The sequence below is a fragment of the Tamandua tetradactyla genome, chromosome 13 (genome assembly GCF_023851605.1).
Source record: "Tamandua tetradactyla isolate mTamTet1 chromosome 13, mTamTet1.pri, whole genome shotgun sequence".
NCBI lineage: Eukaryota > Metazoa > Chordata > Mammalia > Pilosa > Myrmecophagidae > Tamandua > Tamandua tetradactyla.
The window spans coordinates 82,465,903-82,480,367 of record NC_135339.1 but is presented as its reverse complement, the minus strand read 5'-3'; the positions used below and the strand labels follow the sequence as shown (position 1 = coordinate 82,480,367).

The 14,465-nt window shown below is 38.8% G+C and overlaps 1 protein-coding gene across 5 annotated transcripts in view; it reads right to left on the bottom strand.

Annotated features, from left to right (window-relative positions):
* Positions 1 to 880: 880 nt before the first annotated feature.
* SEC23IP (SEC23 interacting protein) overlaps positions 881 to 14,465 on the bottom strand; it is a 54,091-nt gene continuing 40,506 nt past the window's right edge. For 2 of the 5 annotated variants that reach the window (XM_077126200.1, XM_077126203.1), the window contains exon 19: positions 7,904 to 8,281. The gene's annotated coding sequence lies outside the window, so the exon portion shown is untranslated. The other 3 variants (XR_013161779.1, XM_077126201.1, XM_077126202.1) reach the window with 3 other exon arrangements.

Here is a 14,465-nt window from a genome sequence, read left to right as displayed (position 1 = left end):
TGGAAAATAAGAATAAGTATAAAACCTAAATCCTCCCATACCCCTTATCCACACACACACACACACACACACACACACACACACACACACACACACACCCATTATTGACCCATAGTATTGCTATGGTACATTTATTACAGTTGATGAAAGAATATTAAGATATTACTGTTAACCATAGTCCATAGCTTGCAATAGGTACGTTTTTCCCCATATACCTCTCTATTATCATACATTTGTTCTAATTCATGAAATAACTTTTTTATATTTGTACAGTTAACCACAGTCATCACCTACCACAAGATTCATTGTGTTATACATTCCCATGTTTTAATCTCCAGCTTTCCTTCTGGTGATACACATGACTCTAAACTTCCCCTTCCACACTCTCACACCATTCGCTACTGCTAATCATTCTCACAGTAGGTGCTACCATCACCTCTGTCCATTTCCAAATGATTAAGTCTGACCTAGTTAAAAACTCTGCACACAGTTAAACAACTGCTCCCCATTCTTTAGCCTCATTTCATCCCCTGGTAATCAATATTCTAGATTTTGTGTCTGTGAGTTTGCATATTTTAGTTCATATTAGTGGGATCATCTATGTGTTTTATTTTGGTTAATTTCTATGGCCGTGTCTTCAAGCTCATTACTCTTCTCCTCCGCTATGTCCAGTCTGCTGTTAATCCCACCCAGTGTATCGTTTCTCTCAGATATAGTAGTTTTCATTTCCATTACTTTGACTTGGGACTTTCATCTGCATCAGATCTGGATTGGTTTCTATTGATTTTCATTTTCCGTATAGGTCCTATTTCTCTGCTCCTTTATATGCTTGGTAATCTTTAAATGCCAGACATTGTGACTTTTACATTGTTGGTTGCTATGTATTTTTGTTTTCCTATAAATATTCTTAAGATTTTTTTTGGGGGGGGGGGATGAATTCAAGTTACTTGGGAACTTTTTGATCCTCTCAGTTCTTGCTTTTACCATTTGCTACATGTGACCTAACAAATTTAGTCCCAAACTACTCACCCCCCATTACTGTGACAAAACTTTCATGAGTACCCAATGCCTCATGAAATAGTTTTCCAGTCTAGTTAATGGGAACAGGTACTATTTCCAGTCCTGTGTAAGTCCTGGACACTGTTCCCTATAGTCTTTTAGGACAGTTCTCTCCCCAGCCTCTGGGGAATGCACTGATTGGTAATCTACTAAATACCCGAGAAATTCTTTGTAGATATCGGAGTTTTCTCCCTGGGAAGCTCTTTCTGGCACTCTGTCTTAAATACTCTAGCTGCCTTGGTTTCCTTGGCATCTCAGCTACAGTGATCCCCAGGTCTAGCTGGCCCCCCTACAGGCATATGACAGTCAGACCAGCTGTGCTGAGCCCTAAATGTATACATACACAAGCCATCTCATCCTGGGAGCTATGGAAAGAACATGCACAAACATCAAGCAGACTTCCTAAAAGATGGCATTCTCAGTGACCTCTCTACTTATGCCTTGTTCTAAGAGTCCCATGGAAGCAACAGCAGACCTGCTGCCCAGGTGAAATCTGGCTTCCAGGCATAGAAGGGATTTGTAGCCTAAGCCCAGCCAGGCCCAGCTCTTAACTAAATCCTCCCATAGCTGTGAGGCTGGCAGTGACCGAGATAGGATGCTGTGCAGCTGGGTTGAAAAGGATTGTTTGCACATTGAGTGGGCACTTGTGCCTTGTACACCTATTGTGTACAGAGCTAGGGTCAGAAGCCACAGACCTGGTCTCAGCCCCTGTGAGGGAGATCACAGTCTGCTGGTGGGCAACTTCAAAGAGATGCACAAATGAATGTTTAACCACAAGCAAATGGACATGGAAGGTAGATAAGTTGGTTCTGGGAGAGCCCTTTACAGAGTGACAATGTCCCAAGACTTGGACTGGGAAGGTGGTTGGTCAGGCAAAGGGGCAATACAGGCATCAGTTGCTGTTATGAAAGTTTCCATGGCTTCACCCCAGAGCAGCCCATGTGAAAGCATGTATACATGGTGACCTGAGCTCATCTCTAAGCCTTCTTCGGTCTCACCTGGGAGATGAAACTCCAGGATGTTGGGTCTACCATCTGGGATTTTCTAATACAGCTCCATAGAGGTACAGAGGGAGAATGAGTGATGGGGAAATGGGAGAGCAGCCCTTGGGGGAGGGCACACGATGGTGCAGAGCAAAGGCTTGGCCAAGCTCCCTTCCTGCTTGGGCCTCAGTTTTCTGAGGGGTTGGCTCCTACATCCTAGGGCAGTATCCCACCCTGCCCCAAGGGGACTCCCAGGGTGTCTGTTGCATGCCCCCACGCCCCCACCCCACTTGCCTGGCGTTTACTCCTGGCGATAAGATGCAGGATACCGTCAAGCCCCCTTCAAAATCCCAGGGCTCTTAGAATCAGCGAGCACAAAGTTCTGGAGGTGGCTATCTCCTCAGAGCAGGTTCTCAGGAGGGCAACTGCAGGGCCAAAAGGTAGACACCTCTAATATTTTGATACATACCGCTTCAGTTTACACCTGCTTCCCCTGCCCTCACTGACACTGGGGTTTATTCTGCTGTGTTGCTGCCATTCTGCCTGGTGAAAGGTGAGCTCCCAGCCTCACCTTTCACCAGTATGGGTGGGGGCCATTGGTAGCTGACCCGTTTTATATTCTTCTAAGTTGCTAAAATTTCAGCATTAAGAGGAGCTGTGAGAAATTTCTTCCATAGCTAAGAAGGGTAGTGGATGTCACTCTGGACATAAAAAAAGTGAACTCTTTTAAGCTGCTCGGATTTGTACTCTACAAATCTAACCATCTATAAAATGAAAATTTTAAATATCCATTTCCCTTTGGAGCTTGGCAAATGGGAATTTGGTTCTAGTTTACTGCACAAGATCATGGCAATTCAAGAAATCTTTCTAGAACTTTAAAATATGCCAAAAATTACAATGCTGTTGTCTGAGCAGCAAAGCAAGCAGCTAGGTGACAGATATGGCTATAAAGTATAGCCAGCAGGCTGGATTTAATTTTTTTTATACAAGCAGCACATGTTCAACTGAACTAGAGAGATGTCTAAGGAAAGAATTGAAAACCTTAATCCTAACGTGTTTCTTCTGGTGGAGACATATTTTTCTTATTGAGATTCAAGATCACCAATTCAAAACATTATATTTGACAATGGTGAGGTTAACAGCTTACCAATTTCAGTTGAAATATTGACATTGTATCAAGAATAAAACTTCAGAGGGCCCAGGCAGTAGAAAGTGATACAGTTGAGAGAGATAATCACACAAAGCCATCTGAAGTCCACAGCCATGCCAGATGTGGATACTGACAGAACTGATTTGGAATAGGTGGAAAAAATGAAAAATATCTAAGTCTTGATTCTGAAATTTATTGGAAAGTGAAAAGAGGTATCAAAGAATTTATTTTGAAAGCAGACAGATGAAATATGTTTTGGGCTAAAAGAAATGAGACAGCATTAAGAAAAAAAACTATAGCAACTTTGTATTACAACTGTGTGTTTCAAATGTAGGACTTTATAAAAATCTAAGTCTATCCCCATGAGGGTAACAAAATCTGTCACACACACACACACACACACACACACACACGCACAGAACAAAACAAGTTGGAAGGAGACTTCAAAGCATAGGCAAAACATATTCTACAGACAGTTCTAATGATAATGACAGAAAAGGGAAACTTCTAAAACCAGCCAAGGATTTCTGGATGTTATCCAGAAAAATCTATCTAGTAAAAGCTATCATGGGTAATATTTAAAGAAACTGAAATAAGTGTTTTGGCACAGATGACAATTTGGGGGAAATTTTAAATTTCTCCACAGGGAAAAGCTTTGTAATAGTTTATTCAGATGAACAAAAAGCATTAAATGCAAAATCCTTTAAGTGTATGTGGATTTCCAGACTACAGAGGGCATCTACCAGATTTCAGGTTTTAGAAAAGGGCCTCTCCGGTTCCATCATCAGCCCTGGCTGAAATCTTCTCAGGCAGAGAAGAGGGTTAACTTGGGTGCTGGGAAGCCAGAGGTGAAGATATTCACACACTCCTTCCTCTGGATGTTCAGTGGGCCAAGATGGAATTATGACAAATCCTTTAAAGCAATTCTAAGGTTTGCTCCTGGTTTGGGGAAGGGAGGCACTAGGTTGAGGAAAGCATGGTAGCGTAAGCTGTCAGAAAAGAGCTGAAAGGGCACTCAGGTAAGCATGTCTGTGAACTGTCTGCCTCTCCTTTCCTGTCCATTACGGCAAAGAACGGAATCCCTTTTAGTCACTTTTCCCTGTTGAACTGTGCTTTTCGAACGAGACACCAGAGACAAACCAGGGTTAAGGTTGATTAATGAAATATCAAAGGAGTAAGTGCTGGTTCAGAGGAAGGAATGCCCACCAGGGATCAGGAGGGAAGCTTTCTGGAGAACAAGGTAGCTGGGTGAGGCTCTAAAGAAAGCACAGGATTTTGATACAGTGGCAGGAAAGGACATGTCACTTGGGGTAAAGCAACAAGCAAGGGCTCGTTCATAATGTGGCAGGAAAAAAAAATGAGAGAAACGACTAACCTAGCTTGGTTTATACAGTTAAGTAGGAGGCCTGGCCAGAGGAGAAACAAATGTGGATCTGGTTATGGGAGGCTGGGGAATAAGAGAATGCTGGAGTTCTCTGGGATTTGTATTATTTTTTATAACTATCCTATAAGTTTGAAATAAAAAAACTTAAAAAACAAAACAAACAAAAACACAGCCTTCCAACTTCTGACCACTAAATGGACCCTGGAAAGAGAAGCAAACAGCCTCAAATAGCTGGGACAAGGTTTAGAGAGGAGAAGACAGTCACACACTGTCAGTCACATGGCAAGCACTTGTCAATTATCCAAACCATTGTTTCAACGCAAGCAAATGCTGTAAAGTAGCCCACAAGAAAAAAAAATGCCAATAGAAATGTTTTCTTCAAAAAAAGCTTAATGAAAATCATACCCAACACACTCAGATAGCTCTTTTTGCAGTTCATGCATAACAACTTCATCTTTCGGTTGCCTGAGTACACAGTGCCTTTCCCAAGTACCTTTTCACCTGGCTACCCTCATCCCATCCTAGATCACTTCCTCCAGAAAACTTTGCAACCACCAATGAAGCTGCAAAAAGGGTACATGGGGATTCATTACAAATCTGAGTATCTGAAAATTTCCATAGTGAAGTGTTTTAGAAATCACTCTTTAATACAAAATATAAAAGTAAAAAGTTGGGTTTCATTAGCAAGTCCACCTGTCCAAAAATGTGCCCTGTGGCTATCCACTCTCTAGTGGCTGTGTCCTGTATGTCCCCTGGTCTGTGTGTCAATATACAACTGCAATACATATTGTGATAGTTTAGTGTTCACTATAATGTTAAACATTTTAATGAACCAAATTCATTTCACTTGATCTGAGACTTAAAGTATAAAGAACAGGCATTTCCCACAAGCTCCCACTAAGTGTAAAAAGCATGAAGTATTTTGTGGAGTCAACATATTTGGGAAAATCTACAAAAGAATTGCTGTTTTGAAGCAGGAAATTAAAATATAAGGGAGAACAGAGAGCAGAATTTAAGGAGGAAATGATGGTGTTTCCTGGATGCTTATTCCAAGATGAGTTTACAGGAGAGACGCAAGGTATGTAGAAGTTATCCAAAGCTGCATTATCAGAGTCCCATTGACTTGGGTGAAGATAGGCAAATAAGTACCAGCATCCTTCACTTCTCATGCTGCCCCCAACAATGGTGTCATAGCTTCCTGTCTTGGATTCCAAGGACCTGCCCCTCCTTCAGGCTTCCACACCCACACACCTACATAGTTTCCTTTTATTATACTTATCCTCTGGTGTTGAGAAGACATCCTTCAATAAACTCATGAATAGTCTTATCAGACATGGTAAGGAGCATCCTCTTGTTGCATATACTGTGTTTTCTTAACAAACTGCCTGAGCTGTCCTCCGCAGTTTAATCATGATTCTTTTACCTTCAATTTCAGATGCTAACTTTAACTTTAGCTCCAAACTCTGCATATAAAACACTTTCTGAATTGTTAGAAATTTGAATTTCTTTCTGAATCATTAGAGATTTGAATTTCTTCATCTGGGAAAAATGAGGGAATTAATCCAGACTAGGTAATGGAGGAAAGAAAGAGCTGCTTCTGGGGAAGAAGCTTTACATAACAGCTATACCCTCATCTATTTTATATACTGGTTTGGAAAGGTTTCGTTTGAAAACAAGGTTCTATTATCTTTTAAAAGTTTGCAAGTCACTAATCTAGATGGTCTTCCAAGGTCTCTTGCAAATGTAAAAAAAATGTTTCTGGCTTTTAAAATTCATTTATTCAACAAATACTTGAAAAATGCCTTACTATGTAACAAGACTGTGTTTACTATGGTGATTACAAAAGTGAACAATATTTTAATAGATCCAGACTTTGCCCTTGAAGGACATATTAACTACTGGTTGGTTTTTGTTTTTTTTTAAAGAAATTGAATAGATAGATGTGTCCACAGGCATAGTCAGAGAATTCTAGTTTATACCTCCCCAAGTATTGAAATAAGGTCACAAGATTCCAAAACTCAGCTGGTACACTTTTCTTCTATGGAAACTGGTTCAAGTTTTCCTTCTCTGCCCGTTAATTCAGAAGATCTAGGCTGGGTGATACAAACAAAACCAGTTGTAAGTTGAAAAATCAAATTGGATTTTATTATAATATACAAAAATAGCCCTCACTTTTCTTTATTTCTTCAATATAGGGAAGTTAAGTAAAAAGTAGTAGTATTAGTATAGTGAAATGAAGGCCAAACAGGAGTCAGTAAAACTGTATTGCAGCCTGGATCTGCCACTAACCAGCCTGGAAAAGGCATGTAGTATCATGTCCTCAGTCTGAAATGAAGTAGATGGAATATTTATTGCCTAGGGTCAACTGGAGCTCTAAAATTCTACTGTTCTAATTCAGTTACATATTAACTATACAGAAGGTATGTGCAATGTAAAATGAATAAACGGTGAACTCACAGGAATATTTGTAAGGAAAACGAGAAATACAGAAGTTTACAATTTTAAAAATGCACTGATAGTACCAATTTATAACCTTTAATTAGGATAATATACACAAAAAATGTGTATCGTATGTTGCTTTCAAAAAATTCCATGTTCCATGAGAACTATGTAAACAATGAAAAATGTTTCTACTGCATAACAAAAGAAAATCAGCATTCCCATTTATTATTAGGAAAATATTTAGATAATCTGAATTTATAGTAAAGCAAAGTAAAATATTACACAGCAGTAATTTCATAACATAGCTCTATAGTCTAGAAGCAATACCTCTCATACTTTCAAACACTTTGGTATAAGTAAATTAATACAAAAAAAAAAGTCTACTTTGGTTCTCACATTAATTTGAACTATAACAATGAAGCGACTGCACAGTTACTTTAGATGACAAAATAGAAAACCTCATTTGCTCTACTCTCCAAACAAAGATAGGCACTCTGGAGAGTTCCTCATAAATAGGACTTCTGTGGAGTAAAAGAGCATTTCACTCTCTTCCTTAGCTATGTTCTTGGCAATAACCTGAATGGTTTTATAAAAACCTCAGATTCAGGGTGCACGGGTGGTTCAGTGGTAGAATACTCGCCTTTCGTGCAGGTAACTTGGGTTTGATTCCTGGACCATGCACCCAAACAAGACAAAACAAACCCACCTCAGATTCAGCTTGGAATAAAAGTGATCTTGGCTACTTCCTCTTAACAACTACAAATAACCCTGCATTACAGCAGCCAGGCACTACAATTTACATTTAAAGTAAAACATAAATTAAAAAAAAAATTATATTAATATAGTTTAAGAAATCCATTCTGGAAGTAGAACATACTGTATTCATTTAAAAAAAAACAGTTTAATAGCCAACTCACAATAGTTTTTATTAAGAAATAGAAAAAACCAACTGCATGCTACAACTATTTCATCATTGATCACTATTATTTTGACAACTGCACACTAAAATGATTGGAGTTGATAGCGCATCATTTTTATAATTACATTCTCTCATCTATACTGTCCAAATGCAGTACTGACTTTTTTCACTTCCTTTTTGTTCTGTGTGTTTTCTTTACAATGAATCCCTACATCTGAGAATTATATCCTAAGAAATTGTCAAGGAACCACTTTTATGTCATCCATCACAGGAGCAAACTGGGAACATCCTCCGAGAAGTTTCTTGGCAATGTCATTTATAGTGGGACTTTCTGTGAAGACAAACTTTTTTAAAAGAAAAAAGAATCCTCAGTGAACTTTACAAACTTTCAATAATAATATAATCACATATTGTTATTCCTTTCTGAAGTAAAAGAACACACAGTCAGGTGTACAATTTCACTGCACAAACACTGTAAAGTAAACTGCCCAGAGACCTCCCCTGGCGGCATGCGTACTTCCAGGCCTTCCCCAGGACCACACGGCTCAAGCAGCGCTAACTGCAGGGACAGCCTTCACAAAAGAGCGAGCATGTAGTGTAAAAGACAAAAACTTAAGTCAATTATCTGTGAAATTAACCTTCAGAGGTTTACTTCAGAAACCGAGGTTTTCTGAAAAATAATATCAAAAGGAATAAAAAAACATAAACATAAAAGAATTACTCAGCAAAATACTTACTTATTAATCTTTGCTTGACTGAACCACATACAGATTCAGTATTCAGGTAGTTAGATTCAGTCATTAACAGAATGACTATTAATATTTTTAATTAATTATTTTATAGCATTAGGAACATAAGTTCTTGCTTAAATTTTACAGACACCAAAACTGACAGAGAGCCAATATAAGAAAAAATAAAACAATTACACTGAATAAATCATGTATGAAATAAAAGGTTTGTACTGAGTTTTTCACATTACCTGAAATAAAAATCCTAGGATTACAGTTATTCGGGTTTTGCTTTGTTTTCTCAGGGTATGAGAGTGTCAGGGCATTTTAACAAAATCATTTCAAACTTCATTTGGAAAGCTAGCCAAGACTATGGTATACTGAGAACATGCACTGCCAGATATTAAAAAGCATAAGTTACAATTATTAAAATACCATATTTCACTAAATCTAAGACACACCATCATTTTATGTACTATGAAAAGTTGCCCAGGATAAGGAGTCTGAAAGGAGAAAAGAGATTCTCACAAAAAATGGGGATACCAAATTGTTACAGCCTCAATGAGAAGTAAAAAAAAAAGATAACCCTCCGTGCAGAAGGGATAGCACAGAAGCCTACATACCTTTTCCTTGACATTAGAGGGGGAAAATTCCTTGAAAATTTGAATTGGCACCCGTCAGAAATTTTGTAGTCTGAATTTATACTACCAGCATAGTTTATGAAAATCTCTATCTGAGAAATTAGCTTAAGCAAACTCAGGTCAGTAGTGCTCCCCAGCGAGTGGGAGATGACAATGTAAACTCTCTCAATGAACTGAACTTCCATCCAGGCAACAGCTGACTACATGAAGGAGGTGATTTAAGATGCATCCCAAATTTAAAGATGCTAAAATATGAAAAATATCTGCCTTAAAATCAATGAAATATGGTAGACAAAAATGTCAGCAGAAGAGATCAGAAAGTCTAGAAAATAAAGATTTGGCACATAATAAAAAAAAAATCAAACCAATGATAAAAGAATATGTTATTCAACACACAGCACAAGAAAAAAGGATTAACTATATAAGAAAAGAGTTATAGCTTCTCTTTATATGATACTCTCCTTAACTATAAAGTCAAATGAAAAACATAGAACCATACAACTAAAAGAAAATAAATGTATCTAAATAATAATCTTAAAAGACTGGTCTAAATATTTTTAAAACATCTCCTTAAAAGAGATCACTGCCCAGAGATGCAAAAAGCAAATGTCAAATTATAGAAAAATATTTAACAAAAGACTGATATCCTTACGTATCATAATTATAAGTCAATAAGAAACAAAAATATCCTATTCCACAACCAAGAAAAAATGAGCAAATGTAAGGAACAGGCAAATGAAAAAAGGAGAAACACAGATGGCCAGTAAATATATCAAAAATTTCCACTAGTAATGAAAATGCAAATAAAAATGATGTAACAGTTTCTAGCTATCAAATTGGCAAAATTTAAAATAATAACAATACACAGTGCTGGCAAGGAAATAGGCACCTGCTGGTGGTAGAGATGAAACTGGACAACCTTTCTGGAATGTAAATTAGCAAAAAGTATGCATCAAAAGCCTTTTAAAATGTGTAACATCCTTAGAGCCAATAATGATACTTCCAGGAATTTATCTCAGTGAATACTTATAGATGTATCAAAAAATATGTACAATGACATGTCAGTATTATTATAATGGTGAAAAGGTGGAAAATCACTTAACCATCTGTGGTAGTTAGATTCAGGTGTCAACTTGGCCAGGTGACCGTGCCTAGTTCTACTGCTGTGGACATGAGCCAATGGCATGTGAACCTTATCAGTTGCTGATTACATCTGTAGTCGGCTAGGAGGAGTGCCTGCTGCAATTGATGATATTTGACTTAATTGGCTGGTGCTTAAATGAGAGAGCTCAGTGTAGCATAGCCCAAGCAGCTCAGCATACCTCATCTCAGCACTCACAGCTCAGTCCAGGGCTTTGGCAATGCAGAAAAGAATCACACTGGGGAAAGCTGTTGGAACCCAGAGGCCTGGAGAGAAGGCCAGCAGAGATCACCCTGTGCCTTCCCGCATAAGAAAGAACCTCAGTTGAAAGTTAGCTGCCTTTCCTCTGAAGAACTAACAAAATAAATCCCCTTTTATGAAAAGCCAATCCGTCTCTGGCGTGTTGCATTCTGGCAGCTAGCAAACTAGAACACCATCCAACAAATAATTTAATTTACAGTAAAGCAAAAAGAGGAACAGAATGCAACTATTAAATATCATGTATCACTAAAGCAATTATACCAGTAAAATATCAGAATAACCTAAATGTGCATCAGTAGGGGACTGGTTAAACTACATAATCATTTAAAATGGAATATTACCCAATTATTTACAAAAAAAAAAAAAGAATGATAGCTCTTATGCTCTGTTGTCTATTAATCTCTGCCACCACCTTCTGACCCCCAGATATCCACTCAGCTCACTCACTCTATCACCTTATATACAAAAGCAACCTGCTCCCATTTCAAATATACTCCCTCTCCCCCTTCTCCTGCTGCTCTATTTTCCCTCCCTGCATTTATTACCAACTGGCACACTATTTAATTGTTTATTAACTATTAACTATTCCCAAAAGGAAGTAAGATCCTTGAGAGTAGACTTTGTTAGGTTCACTGCTGTGAACCCCAGTGCCTAGAATAGTACCTGGCAGTTAGTAAGGCACTCAATAACTATTGGATGGATACATGCATGCATGTATGCATGGGTGAACAGATACATGGATGGATATGGAACGCTCTTCAAAAGACAAAGGTAAAAACAGTATGTCTATTTTTCTATAATATATCTTTTAAAAAGAAAAAAACTACATATCTGTTAGCACATGTCTGGAAGAATAAACAAAACTTGGAACTTGGATTGCTTCTGAAAGGGAAAGTGGGGGAAGCAGTATAAGAGGGAGGTCTTCACTTCTGTCACTTTAAAAAAGCTTAACTATTCAGAAAAAATGAAAATGAACATTGTAAATACATGCATACAGATGCATTATAGACTGATATGAGAAGATTACACAATATATTCTTAAGTGGGAAAACAACAGGTTACAAAATATTAAAATAGTATGAATAATATATAGACTTAGCAAAAAACATGGAAAGATTTAATAACTGTCAATATTTTTGGTTGGTAAATTTATGGATGATTTCTGCTGTTTCTTGCTCTTCAAAATATTTTCTAAGTTTTCTGCATAAGGCAGTATTATTATTATTACTTTTTTTTTTTTTTGCATGGGCAGGCTTCAGGCATTGAACCCAGGTCTCTGGCACAGCAGGTGGAATTCTGTCTGCTGAGCCATCGGTGCACCACCCATAAGGCAATATTGTTTTATGACTTTTTTTTTAAATTGCTTTTTAAGTACACAGAGAAGGTATTTATTTAGCAAAGAATCATAATTCAGCGAAAGATCACCCACGCTGGATACCATCACACAGTTAGGCCCTGTGCTGCCTCTGCAAATCTGTAGTTCAAACATTCCATTCTTCAAGTAAAACCTCCTATCCTGTTGGCTCACTCCTGCTCCTGCAATTTTCCAATTTTCTCAATCTGCCACTGATCCTCTTGCTTTGTTCACTCTCTATCACCCCCCTTAATTCCCTTGTATTCTCTTCCTGTCTTACTTGACTGGCAAAACCCTAACCCAAATATCTGCTTCCTTGGAACCATTCTCAAGCAGCAAAGCATGGCCAGAGAAAAAGCCATGCAACTGGGTTAACTATTCCGACCTTAAGTTTATGACCAAAATATCAAATGGGCATTCATGTCTGCAAAACAATCCCTCCAGATTGCTTGTAAATTCCCTTTTCCTACACTCTGAGATGAATATCATTCTGCATCTCTCTCCTCAAATCTCTAACAAGTCCTCTACTATTGGTCACAACTGACAACCTTACTACACACTTCAAAGTCAAAGTTGCCAGAGAACCCCAGCTCTTACCACCATCAATTTACACCCCACCTGTGGTAGTCAGCTTCAGTTCTTAACTTGGTCAGGTGAAGGCACCTAGTTCTGTTGCTGTGGACATGAGCAAATGGTACGTGAACCTCATCTGTTGCTGATTACATCTGTAGTCAGCTAGAAGGTGTGCCTGCTGCAATTGATGATGTCTGACTTAATTGGCTGGTGCTTAAATGAGAGAGCTCAGTGTAGCACAGCCCAAGCAGCTCAGCATACCTCATCTCAGCACTCGCAGCTCAGCCCAGGCCTTCGGAGATGCAGAAAGGAATCACCCCAGGGAAAGTTGATGGAACCCAGAGGCCTGGAGAGAAGGCCAGCAGAGATCACCCTGTGTCTTCCCACTTAAGAAAGAAGCTCAGTTGAAAGTTAGCTGCCTTTCCTCTGAAGAACTAACAAAATAAATCCCCTTTTATGAAAACCCAATCCGTCTCTGGTGTATTGCATTTCGGCAGCTAGAAAACTAGAACCACCACCACCACCACCACCACCCCCCTGATCTGTATGTATACCATACTCTTTGCTTTCCTCCTGGAACAAACAAGCAAGGATGGAAACCTGCTCCTTTTCTAAGACTAAGCCCTCCATCCTACCCTGGTCACACCCCCATTGCCTTTTCAAGTATTTCTTCCTATAATTACCCCCCCCCTTTATTAAATCATCTACCTCTCTATCAATAATAGATGACTCTTATTGGCAAAAAAATATATATATTGCAACACCATAAAATGTTTCTCTCTAACTAGTGCCTTATTTATGTCACCCTTCACAGAAAAGCTCTTTCCTCAGATGCTTAGTTCTCAACTCACTTTTGCTCCTACCATGACACTAAAACAGCCCTGGCCACGAATGATGACCTACATCTTCCTGAGGCCAATGGCCAGATCTTACTCCTCTTACTTGGCCTCTCAATAGCTTTTGGCATGGTTGACCACTCTTCCCCATGTCTAGAAGCAATCTTCTGCCCCCCATGAGATCACAAGTGCCTGCATTCTCTTCTACTTCACTGGCTCCTCCTTCTCCACAAGACTTTTTTTCCATCTATATCCTTTTTCTCAGTGTTATCATCAAATTTGCAGCTTTATATGGCAAGTATATGCTGATGATTCTAATTTATTATCTTTAGCTCTAAATTTTCTTTGGAGCTTCAGACCAACATCATCAACTATTAACTTAACAAAACAGAACTACTGATTCTCTACCAACTCCACCTCCCAAAACACATCTGCTCTGTCCTCAAGCCCTCCTAGGAAAAGACACCAACATCCACCCAGTTGCTCACACCAAAGTCCTAAAATCATCCTACCTCCTTCCCTCATACCTCCCTACAGAAAAGTTCTCTGTAAATCCTGAAAAACTCTACCTCCACAGAGAGGATGAATTCAATCAGCTCACCATCCCTACAACTACACTCCTCATCAAAGTCACCACTAGCCTCTTAACTATTCTCCCTACCCCTGTTCTTGCCCCTCCAAGAGTCCACTCTCCACCCAATATCCAAATAAATCTTTCTCAAGCATAAACAAATTTTGTCATTCCTCTTCTTAAAAGTCTCCAATGTTTCCATGACACTTGGAACTAAAATGCAAATGCCTTACCAAATCCCTCATAATTAGGCCCTGTCTACTTCTCTGACTCATCTACTTTCATCCTGCTCTCCATGTATTAACCTCTGGCTATACTTTGCCTGATGTCCATTCCTCATATGAGACATGTCTGTCCCATCTCATAACCTGTGCAGCTGCTCTTCCTTCTGCTTGGAATGTTCTTCCCCTATATCCTCAAGTA